General features: G+C 39.3%; 13 non-coding genes across 13 annotated transcripts; all 13 read right to left on the bottom strand.

The window, feature by feature from the left end:
• Positions 1-540: 540 nt before the first annotated feature.
• On the bottom strand, positions 541-659 carry LOC149567893 (5S ribosomal RNA). Its single transcript, XR_016363224.1, has one exon. It is a non-coding gene; the product is annotated as a 5S ribosomal RNA (ribosomal RNA).
• Positions 660-1,610: 951 nt separating this feature from the next.
• On the bottom strand, positions 1,611-1,729 carry LOC149567892 (5S ribosomal RNA). The gene has a single exon (XR_016363046.1). It is a non-coding gene; the product is annotated as a 5S ribosomal RNA (ribosomal RNA).
• Positions 1,730-2,679: 950 nt separating this feature from the next.
• Positions 2,680-2,798, bottom strand: LOC149567891 (5S ribosomal RNA). Its single transcript, XR_016363045.1, has one exon. It is a non-coding gene; the product is annotated as a 5S ribosomal RNA (ribosomal RNA).
• A 950-nt stretch (positions 2,799-3,748) lies between these two features.
• Positions 3,749-3,867, bottom strand: LOC149567890 (5S ribosomal RNA). Its single transcript, XR_016363043.1, has one exon. It is a non-coding gene; the product is annotated as a 5S ribosomal RNA (ribosomal RNA).
• A 950-nt stretch (positions 3,868-4,817) lies between these two features.
• LOC149567889 (5S ribosomal RNA) lies at positions 4,818-4,936 on the bottom strand. The gene has a single exon (XR_016363042.1). It is a non-coding gene; the product is annotated as a 5S ribosomal RNA (ribosomal RNA).
• Positions 4,937-5,886: 950 nt separating this feature from the next.
• LOC149567888 (5S ribosomal RNA) lies at positions 5,887-6,005 on the bottom strand. Its single transcript, XR_016363041.1, has one exon. It is a non-coding gene; the product is annotated as a 5S ribosomal RNA (ribosomal RNA).
• Positions 6,006-6,955: 950 nt separating this feature from the next.
• On the bottom strand, positions 6,956-7,074 carry LOC149567887 (5S ribosomal RNA). The gene has a single exon (XR_016363040.1). It is a non-coding gene; the product is annotated as a 5S ribosomal RNA (ribosomal RNA).
• Positions 7,075-8,024: 950 nt separating this feature from the next.
• On the bottom strand, positions 8,025-8,143 carry LOC149567886 (5S ribosomal RNA). Its single transcript, XR_016363039.1, has one exon. It is a non-coding gene; the product is annotated as a 5S ribosomal RNA (ribosomal RNA).
• A 950-nt stretch (positions 8,144-9,093) lies between these two features.
• On the bottom strand, positions 9,094-9,212 carry LOC149567885 (5S ribosomal RNA). The gene has a single exon (XR_016363216.1). It is a non-coding gene; the product is annotated as a 5S ribosomal RNA (ribosomal RNA).
• A 950-nt stretch (positions 9,213-10,162) lies between these two features.
• LOC149567884 (5S ribosomal RNA) lies at positions 10,163-10,281 on the bottom strand. Its single transcript, XR_016363292.1, has one exon. It is a non-coding gene; the product is annotated as a 5S ribosomal RNA (ribosomal RNA).
• Positions 10,282-11,231: 950 nt separating this feature from the next.
• On the bottom strand, positions 11,232-11,350 carry LOC149567883 (5S ribosomal RNA). Its single transcript, XR_016363291.1, has one exon. It is a non-coding gene; the product is annotated as a 5S ribosomal RNA (ribosomal RNA).
• A 950-nt stretch (positions 11,351-12,300) lies between these two features.
• On the bottom strand, positions 12,301-12,419 carry LOC149567882 (5S ribosomal RNA). Its single transcript, XR_016363232.1, has one exon. It is a non-coding gene; the product is annotated as a 5S ribosomal RNA (ribosomal RNA).
• Positions 12,420-13,369: 950 nt separating this feature from the next.
• LOC149567881 (5S ribosomal RNA) lies at positions 13,370-13,488 on the bottom strand. The gene has a single exon (XR_016363249.1). It is a non-coding gene; the product is annotated as a 5S ribosomal RNA (ribosomal RNA).
• Between the last annotated feature and the right edge of the window lie 927 nt (positions 13,489-14,415).

Genomic DNA, 14,415 nt, shown 5'->3' with positions numbered 1-14,415 from the left:
CATAGCGCGAGAACCCACACAATTACGAACTTTTTTGCTCGAGAAAGTGTAGAGGAAGATGCAAAATCTTCAAGTCTTTGTGCAAAAAAATAGCTTTCTCATGCGAAAATCTGGAAGCTTGTATGGACAAAACAAAAAAAATGCAGAAAATGTATATGTGAAATTGGGGGCCTCTAATCCTCACATACACTTCAACATGGTCATTACCCGCGAGATCATCCCGAAATAAACATTGTATTCTTTATTCGAAAAGTCTAACAAAGCGACATGTTGCCTTCTAACTAGAAAGATTATGCCTTTGCTCTCAGAACAAGAATCGGGCAACCGGACCTCTAGAACGAAGGATTTATGTAGGTAAATGAAAGTGCAATTAATCTAGATGAGAGATGCAATTATCAATCTAAGAAATGAAGAAATATAGTATGCTAAATGAATGCATATTTAAAATCCAAACGATATTACAATGAAAGAAATTAAGCTATGCAAATGTCAGCAAAGTCGGTAGAAATTTCGGCATAAGTTGCTCAAAAAAGTAAAAGAAGGGTGCAACACCGAGACTTCCCGGGAGGTCACCCATCCCAGTACTACTCCGGCCCAAGCGCGCTTAACTGCGGAGTTCTGATGGGATCCGGTGCACTAACGCTGGTATGATCGCACCCGACATCAAACTCTCACACCCTCGTGTTAGCCCATGCATCATAATGCAACCTTGTATAGGACGCGCCTTATGGAGCACTCGGAGCGCACCTTATCGAGCACCCAGAATGCACGGGAGAGTAAAAATCACTTCGACACTGAGAACGCACCTTATCCGGCACGCGGTTTTTTTTATAAAAAATTTTTCTTTTTATAAATTTATAAATTTAACTATAGATTTTTCAAAACGTCCTGCACACCACTGTTAAGTTAAGCTACAGATAAATACATGAATAACTACAAAAATCAGAAGAAGAAAAAAAATGCTTCAGAAAACAGCTCGATAAACTGGAACTTGAAAAACTATATTCTGCATTGCTGTTGCAAAATTATGTGCGAATTCATGCACAGACCTGCGCAAGAAAAATCGTGTGCATAGCGCGAGAACCCACACAATTACGAACTTTTTTGCTCGAGAAAGTGTAGAGGAAGATGCAAAATCTTCAAGTCTTTGTGCAAAAAAATAGCTTTCTCATGCGAAAATCTGGAAGCTTCTATGGACAAAACAAAAAAAATGCAGAAAATGTATATGTGAAATTGGGGGCCTCTAATCCTCACATACACTTCAACATGGTCATTACCCGCGAGATCATCCCGAAATAAACATTGTATTCTTTATTCGAAAAGTCTAACAAAGCGACATGTTGCCTTCTAACTAGAAAGATTATGCCTTTGCTCTCAGAACAAGAATCGGGCAACCGGACCTCTAGAACGAAGGATTTATGTAGGTAAATGAAAGTGCAATTAATCTAGATGAGAGATGCAATTATCAATCTAAGAAATGAAGAAATATAGTATGCTAAATGAATGCATATTTAAAATCCAAACGATATTACAATGAAAGAAATTAAGCTATGCAAATGTCAGCAAAGTCGGTAGAAATTTCGGCATAAGTTGCTCAATAAAGTAAAAGAAGGGTGCAACACCGGGACTTCCCGGGAGGTCACCCATCCCAGTACTACTCCGGCCCAAGCGCGCTTAACTGCGGAGTTCTGATGGGATCCGGTGCACTAACGCTGGTATGATCGCACCCGACATCAAACTCTCACACCCTCGTGTTAGCCCATGCATCATAATGCAACCTTGTATAGGACGCGCCTTATGGAGCACTCGGAGCGCACCTTATCGAGCACCCAGAATGCACGGGAGAGTAAAAATCACTTCGACACTGAGAACGCACCTTATCCGGCACGCGGTTTTTTTTATAAAATTTTTTCTTTTTATAAATTTATAAATTTAACTGTAGATTTTTCAAAACGTCCTGCACACCACTGTTAAGTTAAGCTACAGATAAATACATAAATAACTACAAAAATCAGAAGAAGAAAAAAAATGCTTCAGAAAACAGCTCGATAAACTGGAACTTGAAAAACTATATTCTGCATTACTGTTGCAAAATTATGTGCGAATTCATGCACAGACCTGCGCAAGAAAAATCGTGTGCATAGCGCGAGAACCCACACAATTACGAACTTTTTTGCTCGAGAAAGTGTAGAGGAAGATGCAAAATCTTCAAGTCTTTGTGCAAAAAAATAGCTTTCTCATGCGAAAATCTGGAAGCTTGTATGGACAAAACAAAAAAAATGCAGAAAATGTATATGTGAAATTGGGGGCCTCTAATCCTCACATACACTTCAACATGGTCATTACCCGCGAGATCATCCCGAAATAAACATTGTATTCTTTATTCGAAAAGTCTAACAAAGCGACATGTTGCCTTCTAACTAGAAAGATTATGCCTTTGCTCTCAGAACAAGAATCGGGCAACCGGACCTCTAGAACGAAGGATTTATGTAGGTAGATGAAAGTGCAATTAATCTAGATGAGAGATGCAATTATCAATCTAAGAAATGAAGAAATATAGTATGCTAAATGAATGCATATTTAAAATCCAAACGATATTACAATGAAAGAAATTAAGCTATGCAAATGTCAGCAAAGTCGGTAGAAATTTCGGCGTAAGTTGCTCAATAAAGTAAAAGAAGGGTGCAACACCGGGACTTCCCGGGAGGTCACCCATCCCAGTACTACTCCGGCCCAAGCGCGCTTAACTGCGGAGTTCTGATGGGATCCGGTGCACTAACGCTGGTATGATCGCACCCGACATCAAACTCTCACACCCTCGTGTTAGCCCATGCATCATAATGCAACCTTGTATAGGACGCGCCTTATGGAGCACTCGGAGCGCACCTTATCGAGCACCCAGAATGCACGGGAGAGTAAAAATCACTTCGACACTGAGAACGCACCTTATCCGGCACTCGGTTTTTTTTATAAAAATTTTTCTTTTTATAAATTTATAAATTTAACTGTAGATTTTTCAAAACGTCCTGCACACCACTGTTAAGTTAAGCTACAGATAAATACATAAATAACTACAAAAATCAGAAGAAGAAAAAAAATGCTTCAGAAAACAGCTCGATAAACTGGAACTTGAAAAACTATATTCTGCATTACTGTTGCAAAATTATGTGCGAATTCATGCACAGACCTGCGCAAGAAAAATCGTGTGCATAGCGCGAGAACCCACACAATTACGAACTTTTTTGCTCGAGAAAGTGTAGAGGAAGATGCAAAATCTTCAAGTCTTTGTGCAAAAAAATAGCTTTCTCATGCGAAAATCTGGAAGCTTGTATGGACAGAACAAAAAAAATGCAGAAAATGTATATGTGAAATTGGGGGCCTCTAATCCTCACATACACTTCAACATGGTCATTACCCGCGAGATCATCCCGAAATAAACATTGTATTCTTTATTCGAAAAGTCTAACAAAGCGACATGTTGCCTTCTAACTAGAAAGATTATGCCTTTGCTCTCAGAACAAGAATCGGGCAACCGGACCTCTAGAACGAAGGATTTATGTAGGTAGATGAAAGTGCAATTAATCTAGATGAGAGATGCAATTATCAATCTAAGAAATGAAGAAATATAGTATGCTAAATGAATGCATATTTAAAATCCAAACGATATTACAATGAAAGAAATTAAGCTATGCAAATGTCAGCAAAGTCGGTAGAAATTTCGGCGTAAGTTGCTCAATAAAGTAAAAGAAGGGTGCAACACCGGGACTTCCCGGGAGGTCACCCATCCCAGTACTACTCCGGCCCAAGCGCGCTTAACTGCGGAGTTCTGATGGGATCCGGTGCACTAACGCTGGTATGATCGCACCCGACATCAAACTCTCACACCCTCGTGTTAGCCCATGCATCATAATGCAACCTTGTATAGGACGCGCCTTATGGAGCACTCGGAGCGCACCTTATCGAGCACCCAGAATGCACGGGAGAGTAAAAATCACTTCGACACTGAGAACGCACCTTATCCGGCACTCGGTTTTTTTTATAAAAATTTTTCTTTTTATAAATTTATAAATTTAACTGTAGATTTTTCAAAACGTCCTGCACACCACTGTTAAGTTAAGCTACAGATAAATACATAAATAACTACAAAAATCAGAAGAAGAAAAAAAATGCTTCAGAAAACAGCTCGATAAACTGGAACTTGAAAAACTATATTCTGCATTACTGTTGCAAAATTATGTGCGAATTCATGCACAGACCTGCGCAAGAAAAATCGTGTGCATAGCGCGAGAACCCACACAATTACGAACTTTTTTGCTCGAGAAAGTGTAGAGGAAGATGCAAAATCTTCAAGTCTTTGTGCAAAAAAATAGCTTTCTCATGCGAAAATCTGGAAGCTTGTATGGACAGAACAAAAAAAATGCAGAAAATGTATATGTGAAATTGGGGGCCTCTAATCCTCACATACACTTCAACATGGTCATTACCCGCGAGATCATCCCGAAATAAACATTGTATTCTTTATTCGAAAAGTCTAACAAAGCGACATGTTGCCTTCTAACTAGAAAGATTATGCCTTTGCTCTCAGAACAAGAATCGGGCAACCGGACCTCTAGAACGAAGGATTTATGTAGGTAGATGAAAGTGCAATTAATCTAGATGAGAGATGCAATTATCAATCTAAGAAATGAAGAAATATAGTATGCTAAATGAATGCATATTTAAAATCCAAACGATATTACAATGAAAGAAATTAAGCTATGCAAATGTCAGCAAAGTCGGTAGAAATTTCGGCGTAAGTTGCTCAATAAAGTAAAAGAAGGGTGCAACACCGGGACTTCCCGGGAGGTCACCCATCCCAGTACTACTCCGGCCCAAGCGCGCTTAACTGCGGAGTTCTGATGGGATCCGGTGCACTAACGCTGGTATGATCGCACCCGACATCAAACTCTCACACCCTCGTGTTAGCCCATGCATCATAATGCAACCTTGTATAGGACGCGCCTTATGGAGCACTCGGAGCGCACCTTATCGAGCACCCAGAATGCACGGGAGAGTAAAAATCACTTCGACACTGAGAACGCACCTTATCCGGCACTCGGTTTTTTTTATAAAAATTTTTCTTTTTATAAATTTATAAATTTAACTGTAGATTTTTCAAAACGTCCTGCACACCACTGTTAAGTTAAGCTACAGATAAATACATAAATAACTACAAAAATCAGAAGAAGAAAAAAAATGCTTCAGAAAACAGCTCGATAAACTGGAACTTGAAAAACTATATTCTGCATTACTGTTGCAAAATTATGTGCGAATTCATGCACAGACCTGCGCAAGAAAAATCGTGTGCATAGCGCGAGAACGCACACAATTACGAACTTTTTTGCTCGAGAAAGTGTAGAGGAAGATGCAAAATCTTCAAGTCTTTGTGCAAAAAAATAGCTTTCTCATGCGAAAATCTGGAAGCTTGTATGGACAGAACAAAAAAAATGCAGAAAATGTATATGTGAAATTGGGGGCCTCTAATCCTCACATACACTTCAACATGGTCATTACCCGCGAGATCATCCCGAAATAAACATTGTATTCTTTATTCGAAAAGTCTAACAAAGCGACATGTTGCCTTCTAACTAGAAAGATTATGCCTTTGCTCTCAGAACAAGAATCGGGCAACCGGACCTCTAGAACGAAGGATTTATGTAGGTAGATGAAAGTGCAATTAATCTAGATGAGAGATGCAATTATCAATCTAAGAAATGAAGAAATATAGTATGCTAAATGAATGCATATTTAAAATCCAAACGATATTACAATGAAAGAAATTAAGCTATGCAAATGTCAGCAAAGTCGGTAGAAATTTCGGCGTAAGTTGCTCAATAAAGTAAAAGAAGGGTGCAACACCGGGACTTCCCGGGAGGTCACCCATCCCAGTACTACTCCGGCCCAAGCGCGCTTAACTGCGGAGTTCTGATGGGATCCGGTGCACTAACGCTGGTATGATCGCACCCGACATCAAACTCTCACACCCTCGTGTTAGCCCATGCATCATAATGCAACCTTGTATAGGACGCGCCTTATGGAGCACTCGGAGCGCACCTTATCGAGCACCCAGAATGCACGGGAGAGTAAAAATCACTTCGACACTGAGAACGCACCTTATCCGGCACTCGGTTTTTTTTATAAAAATTTTTCTTTTTATAAATTTATAAATTTAACTGTAGATTTTTCAAAACGTCCTGCACACCACTGTTAAGTTAAGCTACAGATAAATACATAAATAACTACAAAAATCAGAAGAAGAAAAAAAATGCTTCAGAAAACAGCTCGATAAACTGGAACTTGAAAAACTATATTCTGCATTACTGTTGCAAAATTATGTGCGAATTCATGCACAGACCTGCGCAAGAAAAATCGTGTGCATAGCGCGAGAACCCACACAATTACGAACTTTTTTGCTCGAGAAAGTGTAGAGGAAGATGCAAAATCTTCAAGTCTTTGTGCAAAAAAATAGCTTTCTCATGCGAAAATCTGGAAGCTTGTATGGACAGAACAAAAAAAATGCAGAAAATGTATATGTGAAATTGGGGGCCTCTAATCCTCACATACACTTCAACATGGTCATTACCCGCGAGATCATCCCGAAATAAACATTGTATTCTTTATTCGAAAAGTCTAACAAAGCGACATGTTGCCTTCTAACTAGAAAGATTATGCCTTTGCTCTCAGAACAAGAATCGGGCAACCGGACCTCTAGAACGAAGGATTTATGTAGGTAGATGAAAGTGCAATTAATCTAGATGAGAGATGCAATTATCAATCTAAGAAATGAAGAAATATAGTATGCTAAATGAATGCATATTTAAAATCCAAACGATATTACAATGAAAGAAATTAAGCTATGCAAATGTCAGCAAAGTCGGTAGAAATTTCGGCGTAAGTTGCTCAAAAAAGTAAAAGAAGGGTGCAACACCGGGACTTCCCGGGAGGTCACCCATCCCAGTACTACTCCGGCCCAAGCGCGCTTAACTGCGGAGTTCTGATGGGATCCGGTGCACTAACGCTGGTATGATCGCACCCGACATCAAACTCTCACACCCTCGTGTTAGCCCATGCATCATAATGCAACCTTGTATAGGACGTGCCTTATGGAGCACTCGGAGCGCACCTTATCGAGCACCCAGAATGCACGGGAGAGTAAAAATCACTTCGACACTGAGAACGCACCTTATCCGGCACTCGGTTTTTTTTATAAAAATTTTTCTTTTTATAAATTTATAAATTTAACTGTAGATTTTTCAAAACGTCCTGCACACCACTTTTAAGTTAACCTACAGATAAATACATAAATAACTACAAAAATCAGAAGAAGAAAAAAAATGCTTCAGAAAACAGCTCGATAAACTGGAACTTGAAAAACTATATTCTGCATTACTGTTGCAAAATTATGTGCGAATTCATGCACAGACCTGCGCAAGAAAAATCGTGTGCATAGCGCGAGAACCCACACAATTACGAACTTTTTTGCTCGAGAAAGTGTAGAGGAAGATGCAAAATCTTCAAGTCTTTGTGCAAAAAAATAGCTTTCTCATGCGAAAATCTGGAAGCTTGTATGGACAGAACAAAAAAAATGCAGAAAATGTATATGTGAAATTGGGGGCCTCTAATCCTCACATACACTTCAACATGGTCATTACCCGCGAGATCATCCCGAAATAAACATTGTATTCTTTATTCGAAAAGTCTAACAAAGCGACATGTTGCCTTCTAACTAGAAAGATTATGCCTTTGCTCTCAGAACAAGAATCGGGCAACCGGACCTCTAGAACGAAGGATTTATGTAGGTAGATGAAAGTGCAATTAATCTAGATGAGAGATGCAATTATCAATCTAAGAAATGAAGAAATATAGTATGCTAAATGAATGCATATTTAAAATCCAAACGATATTACAATGAAAGAAATTAAGCTATGCAAATGTCAGCAAAGTCGGTAGAAATTTCGGCGTAAGTTGCTCAAAAAAGTAAAAGAAGGGTGCAACACCGGGACTTCCCGGGAGGTCACCCATCCCAGTACTACTCCGGCCCAAGCGCGCTTAACTGCGGAGTTCTGATGGGATCCGGTGCACTAACGCTGGTATGATCGCACCCGACATCAAACTCTCACACCCTCGTGTTAGCCCATGCATCATAATGCAACCTTGTATAGGACGCGCCTTATGGAGCACTCGGAGCGCACCTTATCGAGCACCCAGAATGCACGGGAGAGTAAAAATCACTTCGACACTGAGAACGCACCTTATCCGGCACTCGGTTTTTTTTATAAAAATTTTTCTTTTTATAAATTTATAAATTTAACTGTAGATTTTTCAAAACGTCCTGCACACCACTGTTAAGTTAAGCTACAGATAAATACATAAATAACTACAAAAATCAGAAGAAGAAAAAAAATGCTTCAGAAAACAGCTCGATAAACTGGAACTTGAAAAACTATATTCTGCATTACTGTTGCAAAATTATGTGCGAATTCATGCACAGACCTGCGCAAGAAAAATCGTGTGCATAGCGCGAGAACGCACACAATTACGAACTTTTTTGCTCGAGAAAGTGTAGAGGAAGATGCAAAATCTTCAAGTCTTTGTGCAAAAAAATAGCTTTCTCATGCGAAAATCTGGAAGCTTGTATGGACAGAACAAAAAAAATGCAGAAAATGTATATGTGAAATTGGGGGCCTCTAATCCTCACATACACTTCAACATGGTCATTACCCGCGAGATCATCCCGAAATAAACATTGTATTCTTTATTCGAAAAGTCTAACAAAGCGACATGTTGCCTTCTAACTAGAAAGATTATGCCTTTGCTCTCAGAACAAGAATCGGGCAACCGGACCTCTAGAACGAAGGATTTATGTAGGTAGATGAAAGTGCAATTAATCTAGATGAGAGATGCAATTATCAATCTAAGAAATGAAGAAATATAGTATGCTAAATGAATGCATATTTAAAATCCAAACGATATTACAATGAAAGAAATTAAGCTATGCAAATGTCAGCAAAGTCGGTAGAAATTTCGGCGTAAGTTGCTCAAAAAAGTAAAAGAAGGGTGCAACACCGGGACTTCCCGGGAGGTCACCCATCCCAGTACTACTCCGGCCCAAGCGCGCTTAACTACGGAGTTCTGATGGGATCCGGTGCACTAACGCTGGTATGATCGCACCCGACATCAAACTCTTACACCCTCGTGTTAGCCCATGCATCATAATGCAACCTTGTATAGGACGCGCCTTATGGAGCACTCGGAGCGCACCTTATCGAGCACCCAGAATGCACGGGAGAGTAAAAATCACTTCGACACTGAGAACGCACCTTATCCGGCACTCGGTTTTTTTTATAAAAATTTTTCTTTTTATAAATTTATAAATTTAACTGTAGATTTTTCAAAACGTCCTGCACACCACTGTTAAGTTAAGCTACAGATAAATACATGAATAACTACAAAAATCAGAAGAAGAAAAAAAATGCTTCAGAAAACAGCTCGATAAACTGGAACTTGAAAAACTATATTCTGCATTACTGTTGCAAAATTATGTGCGAATTCATGCACAGACCTGCGCAAGAAAAATCGTGTGCATAGCGCGAGAACGCACACAATTACGAACTTTTTTGCTCGAGAAAGTGTAGAGGAAGATGCAAAATCTTCAAGTCTTTGTGCAAAAAAATAGCTTTCTCATGCGAACATCTGGAAGCTTGTATGGACAGAACAAAAAAAATGCAGAAAATGTATATGTGAAATTGGGGGCCTCTAATCCTCACATACACTTCAACATGGTCATTACCCGCGAGATCATCCCGAAATAAACATTGTATTCTTTATTCGAAAAGTCTAACAAAGCGACATGTTGCCTTCTAACTAGAAAGATTATGCCTTTGCTCTCAGAACAAGAATCGGGCAACCGGACCTCTAGAACGAAGGATTTATGTAGGTAGATGAAAGTGCAATTAATCTAGATGAGAGATGCAATTATCAATCTAAGAAATGAAGAAATATAGTATGCTAAATGAATGCATATTTAAAATCCAAACGATATTACAATGAAAGAAATTAAGCTATGCAAATGTCAGCAAAGTCGGTAGAAATTTCGGCGTAAGTTGCTCAAAAAAGTAAAAGAAGGGTGCAACACCGGGACTTCCCGGGAGGTCACCCATCCCAGTACTACTCCGGCCCAAGCGCGCTTAACTGCGGAGTTCTGATGGGATCCGGTGCACTAACGCTGGTATGATCGCACCCGACATCAAACTCTCACACCCTCGTGTTAGCCCATGCATCATAATGCAACCTTGTATAGGACGCGCCTTATGGAGCACTCGGAGCGCACCTTATCGAGCACCCAGAATGCACGGGAGAGTAAAAATCACTTCGACACTGAGAACGCACCTTATCCGGCACTCGGTTTTTTTTATAAAAATTTTTCTTTTTATAAATTTATAAATTTAACTGTAGATTTTTCAAAACGTCCTGCACACCACTGTTAAGTTAAGCTACAGATAAATACATAAATAACTACAAAAATCAGAAGAAGAAAAAAAATGCTTCAGAAAACAGCTCGATAAACTGGAACTTGAAAAACTATATTCTGCATTACTGTTGCAAAATTATGTGCGAATTCATGCACAGACCTGCGCAAGAAAAATCGTGTGCATAGCGCGAGAACGCACACAATTACGAACTTTTTTGCTCGAGAAAGTGTAGAGGAAGATGCAAAATCTTCAAGTCTTTGTGCAAAAAAATAGCTTTCTCATGCGAAAATCTGGAAGCTTGTATGGACAGAACAAAAAAAATGCAGAAAATGTATATGTGAAATTGGGGGCCTCTAATCCTCACATACACTTCAACATGGTCATTACCCGCGAGATCATCCCGAAATAAACATTGTATTCTTTATTCGAAAAGTCTAACAAAGCGACATGTTGCCTTCTAACTAGAAAGATTATGCCTTTGCTCTCAGAACAAGAATCGGGCAACCGGACCTCTAGAACGAAGGATTTATGTAGGTAGATGAAAGTGCAATTAATCTAGATGAGAGATGCAATTATCAATCTAAGAAATGAAGAAATATAGTATGCTAAATGAATGCATATTTAAAATCCAAACGATATTACAATGAAAGAAATTAAGCTATGCAAATGTCAGCAAAGTCGGTAGAAATTTCGGCGTAAGTTGCTCAAAAAAGTAAAAGAAGGGTGCAACACCGGGACTTCCCGGGAGGTCACCCATCCCAGTACTACTCCGGCCCAAGCGCGCTTAACTGCGGAGTTCTGATGGGATCCGGTGCACTAACGCTGGTATGATCGCACCCGACATCAAACTCTCACACCCTCGTGTTAGCCCATGCATCATAATGCAACCTTGTATAGGACGCGCCTTATGGAGCACTCGGAGCGCACCTTATCGAGCACCCAGAATGCACGGGAGAGTAAAAATCACTTCGACACTGAGAACGCACCTTATCCGGCACTCGGTTTTTTTTATAAAAATTTTTCTTTTTATAAATTTATAAATTTAACTGTAGATTTTTCAAAACGTCCTGCACACCACTGTTAAGTTAAGCTACAGATAAATACATAAATAACTACAAAAATCAGAAGAAGAAAAAAAATGCTTCAGAAAACAGCTCGATAAACTGGAACTTGAAAAACTATATTCTGCATTACTGTTGCAAAATTATGTGCGAATTCATGCACAGACCTGCGCAAGAAAAATCGTGTGCATAGCGCGAGAACCCACACAATTACGAACTTTTTTGCTCGAGAAAGTGTAGAGGAAGATGCAAAATCTTCAAGTCTTTGTGCAAAAAAATAGCTTTCTCATGCGAAAATCTGGAAGCTTGTATGGACAGAACAAAAAAAATGCAGAAAATGTATATGTGAAATTGGGGGCCTCTAATCCTCACATACACTTCAACATGGTCATTACCCGCGAGATCATCCCGAAATAAACATTGTATTCTTTATTCGAAAAGTCTAACAAAGCGACATGTTGCCTTCTAACTAGAAAGATTATGCCTTTGCTCTCAGAACAAGAATCGGGCAACCGGACCTCTAGAACGAAGGATTTATGTAGGTAGATGAAAGTGCAATTAATCTAGATGAGAGATGCAATTATCAATCTAAGAAATGAAGAAATATAGTATGCTAAATGAATGCATATTTAAAATCCAAACGATATTACAATGAAAGAAATTAAGCTATGCAAATGTCAGCAAAGTCGGTAGAAATTTCGGCATAAGTTGCTCAAAAAAGTAATAGAAGGGTGCAACACCGGGACTTCCCGGGAGGTCACCCATCCCAGTACTACTCCGGCCCAAGCGCGCTTAACTGCGGAGTTCTGATGGGATCCGGTGCACTAATGCTGGTATGATCGCACCCGACATCAAACTCTCACACCCTCGTGTTAGCCCATGCATCATAATGCAACCTTGTATAGGACGCGCCTTATGGAGCACTCGGAGCGCACCTTATCGAGCACCCAGAATGCACGGGAGAGTAAAAATCACTTCGACACTGAGAACGCACCTTATCCGGCACTCGGTTTTTTTTATAAAAATTTTTCTTTTTATAAATTTATAAATTTAACTGTAGATTTTTCAAAACGTCCTGCACACCACTGTTAAGTTAAGCTACAGATAAATACATAAATAACTACAAAAATCAGAAGAAGAAAAAAAATGCTTCAGAAAACAGCTCGATAAACTGGAACTTGAAAAACTATATTCTGCATTACTGTTGCAAAATTATGTGCGAATTCATGCACAGACCTGCGCAAGAAAAATCGTGTGCATAGCGCGAGAACCCACACAATTACGAACTTTTTTGCTCGAGAAAGTGTAGAGGAAGATGCAAAATCTTCAAGTCTTTGTGCAAAAAAATAGCTTTCTCATGCGAAAATCTGGAAGCTTGTATGGACAGAACAAAAAAAATGCAGAAAATGTATATGTGAAATTGGGGGCCTCTAATCCTCACATACACTTCAACATGGTCATTACCCGCGAGATCATCCCGAAATAAACATTGTATTCTTTATTCGAAAAGTCTAACAAAGCGACATGTTGCCTTCTAACTAGAAAGATTATGCCTTTGCTCTCAGAACAAGAATCGGGCAACCGGACCTCTAGAACGAAGGATTTATGTAGGTAGATGAAAGTGCAATTAATCTAGATGAGAGATGCAATTATCAATCTAAGAAATGAAGAAATATAGTATGCTAAATGAATGCATATTTAAAATCCAAACGATATTACAATGAAAGAAATTAAGCTATGCAAATGTCAGCAAAGTCGGTAGAAATTTCGGCATAAGTTGCTCAAAAAAGTAAAAGAAGGGTGCAACACCGGGACTTCCCGGGAGGTCACCCATCCCAGTACTACTCCGGCCCAAGCGCACTTAACTGCGGAGTTCTGATTGGATCCGGTGCACTAACGCTGGTATGATCGCACCCGACATCAAACTCTCACACCCTCGTGTTAGCCCATGCATCATAATGCAACCTTGTATAGGACGCGCCTTATGGAGCACTCGGAGCGCACCTTATCGAGCACCCAGAATGCACGGGAGAGTAAAAATCACTTCGACACTGAGAACGCACCTTATCCGGCACTCGGTTTTTTTTATAAAAATTTTTCTTTTTATAAATTTATAAATTTAACTGTAGATTTTTCAAAACGTCCTGCACACCACTGTTAAGTTAAGCTACAGATAAATACATAAATAACTACAAAAATCAGAAGAAGAAAAAAAATGCTTCAGAAAACAGCTCGATAAACTGGAACTTGAAAAACTATATTCTGCATTACTGTTGCAAAATTATGTGCGAATTCATGCACAGACCTGCGCAAGAAAAATCGTGTGCATAGCGCGAGAACCCACACAATTACGAACTTTTTTGCTCGAGAAAGTGTAGAGGAAGATGCAAAATCTTCAAGTCTTTGTGCAAAAAAATAGCTTTCTCATGCGAAAATCTGGAAGCTTGTATGGACAGAACAAAAAAAATGCAGAAAATGTATATGTGAAATTGGGGGCCTCTAATCCTCACATACACTTCAACATGGTCATTACCCGCGAGATCATCCCGAAATAAACATTGTATTCTTTATTCGAAAAGTCTAACAAAGCGACATGTTGCCTTCTAACTAGAAAGATTATGCCTTTGCTCTCAGAACAAGAATCGGGCAACCGGACCTCTAGAACGAAGGATTTATGTAGGTAGATGAAAGTGCAATTAATCTAGATGAGAGATGCAATTATCAATCTAAGAAATGAAGAAATATAGTATGCTAAATGAATGCATATTTAAAATCCAAACGATATTACAATGAAAGAAATTAAGCTATGCAAATGTCAGCAAAGTCGGTAGAAATTTCGGCAT

This window comes from Cupressus sempervirens, chromosome 3 (assembly GCF_028749045.1).
Source record: "Cupressus sempervirens isolate cs-2001-9-10 chromosome 3, ASM2874904v1, whole genome shotgun sequence".
Taxonomy (NCBI): domain Eukaryota; kingdom Viridiplantae; phylum Streptophyta; class Pinopsida; order Cupressales; family Cupressaceae; genus Cupressus; species Cupressus sempervirens.
The sequence above is the reverse complement of the archived record's forward strand: the minus strand, read 5'-3'. Positions and strand labels throughout refer to the sequence as shown.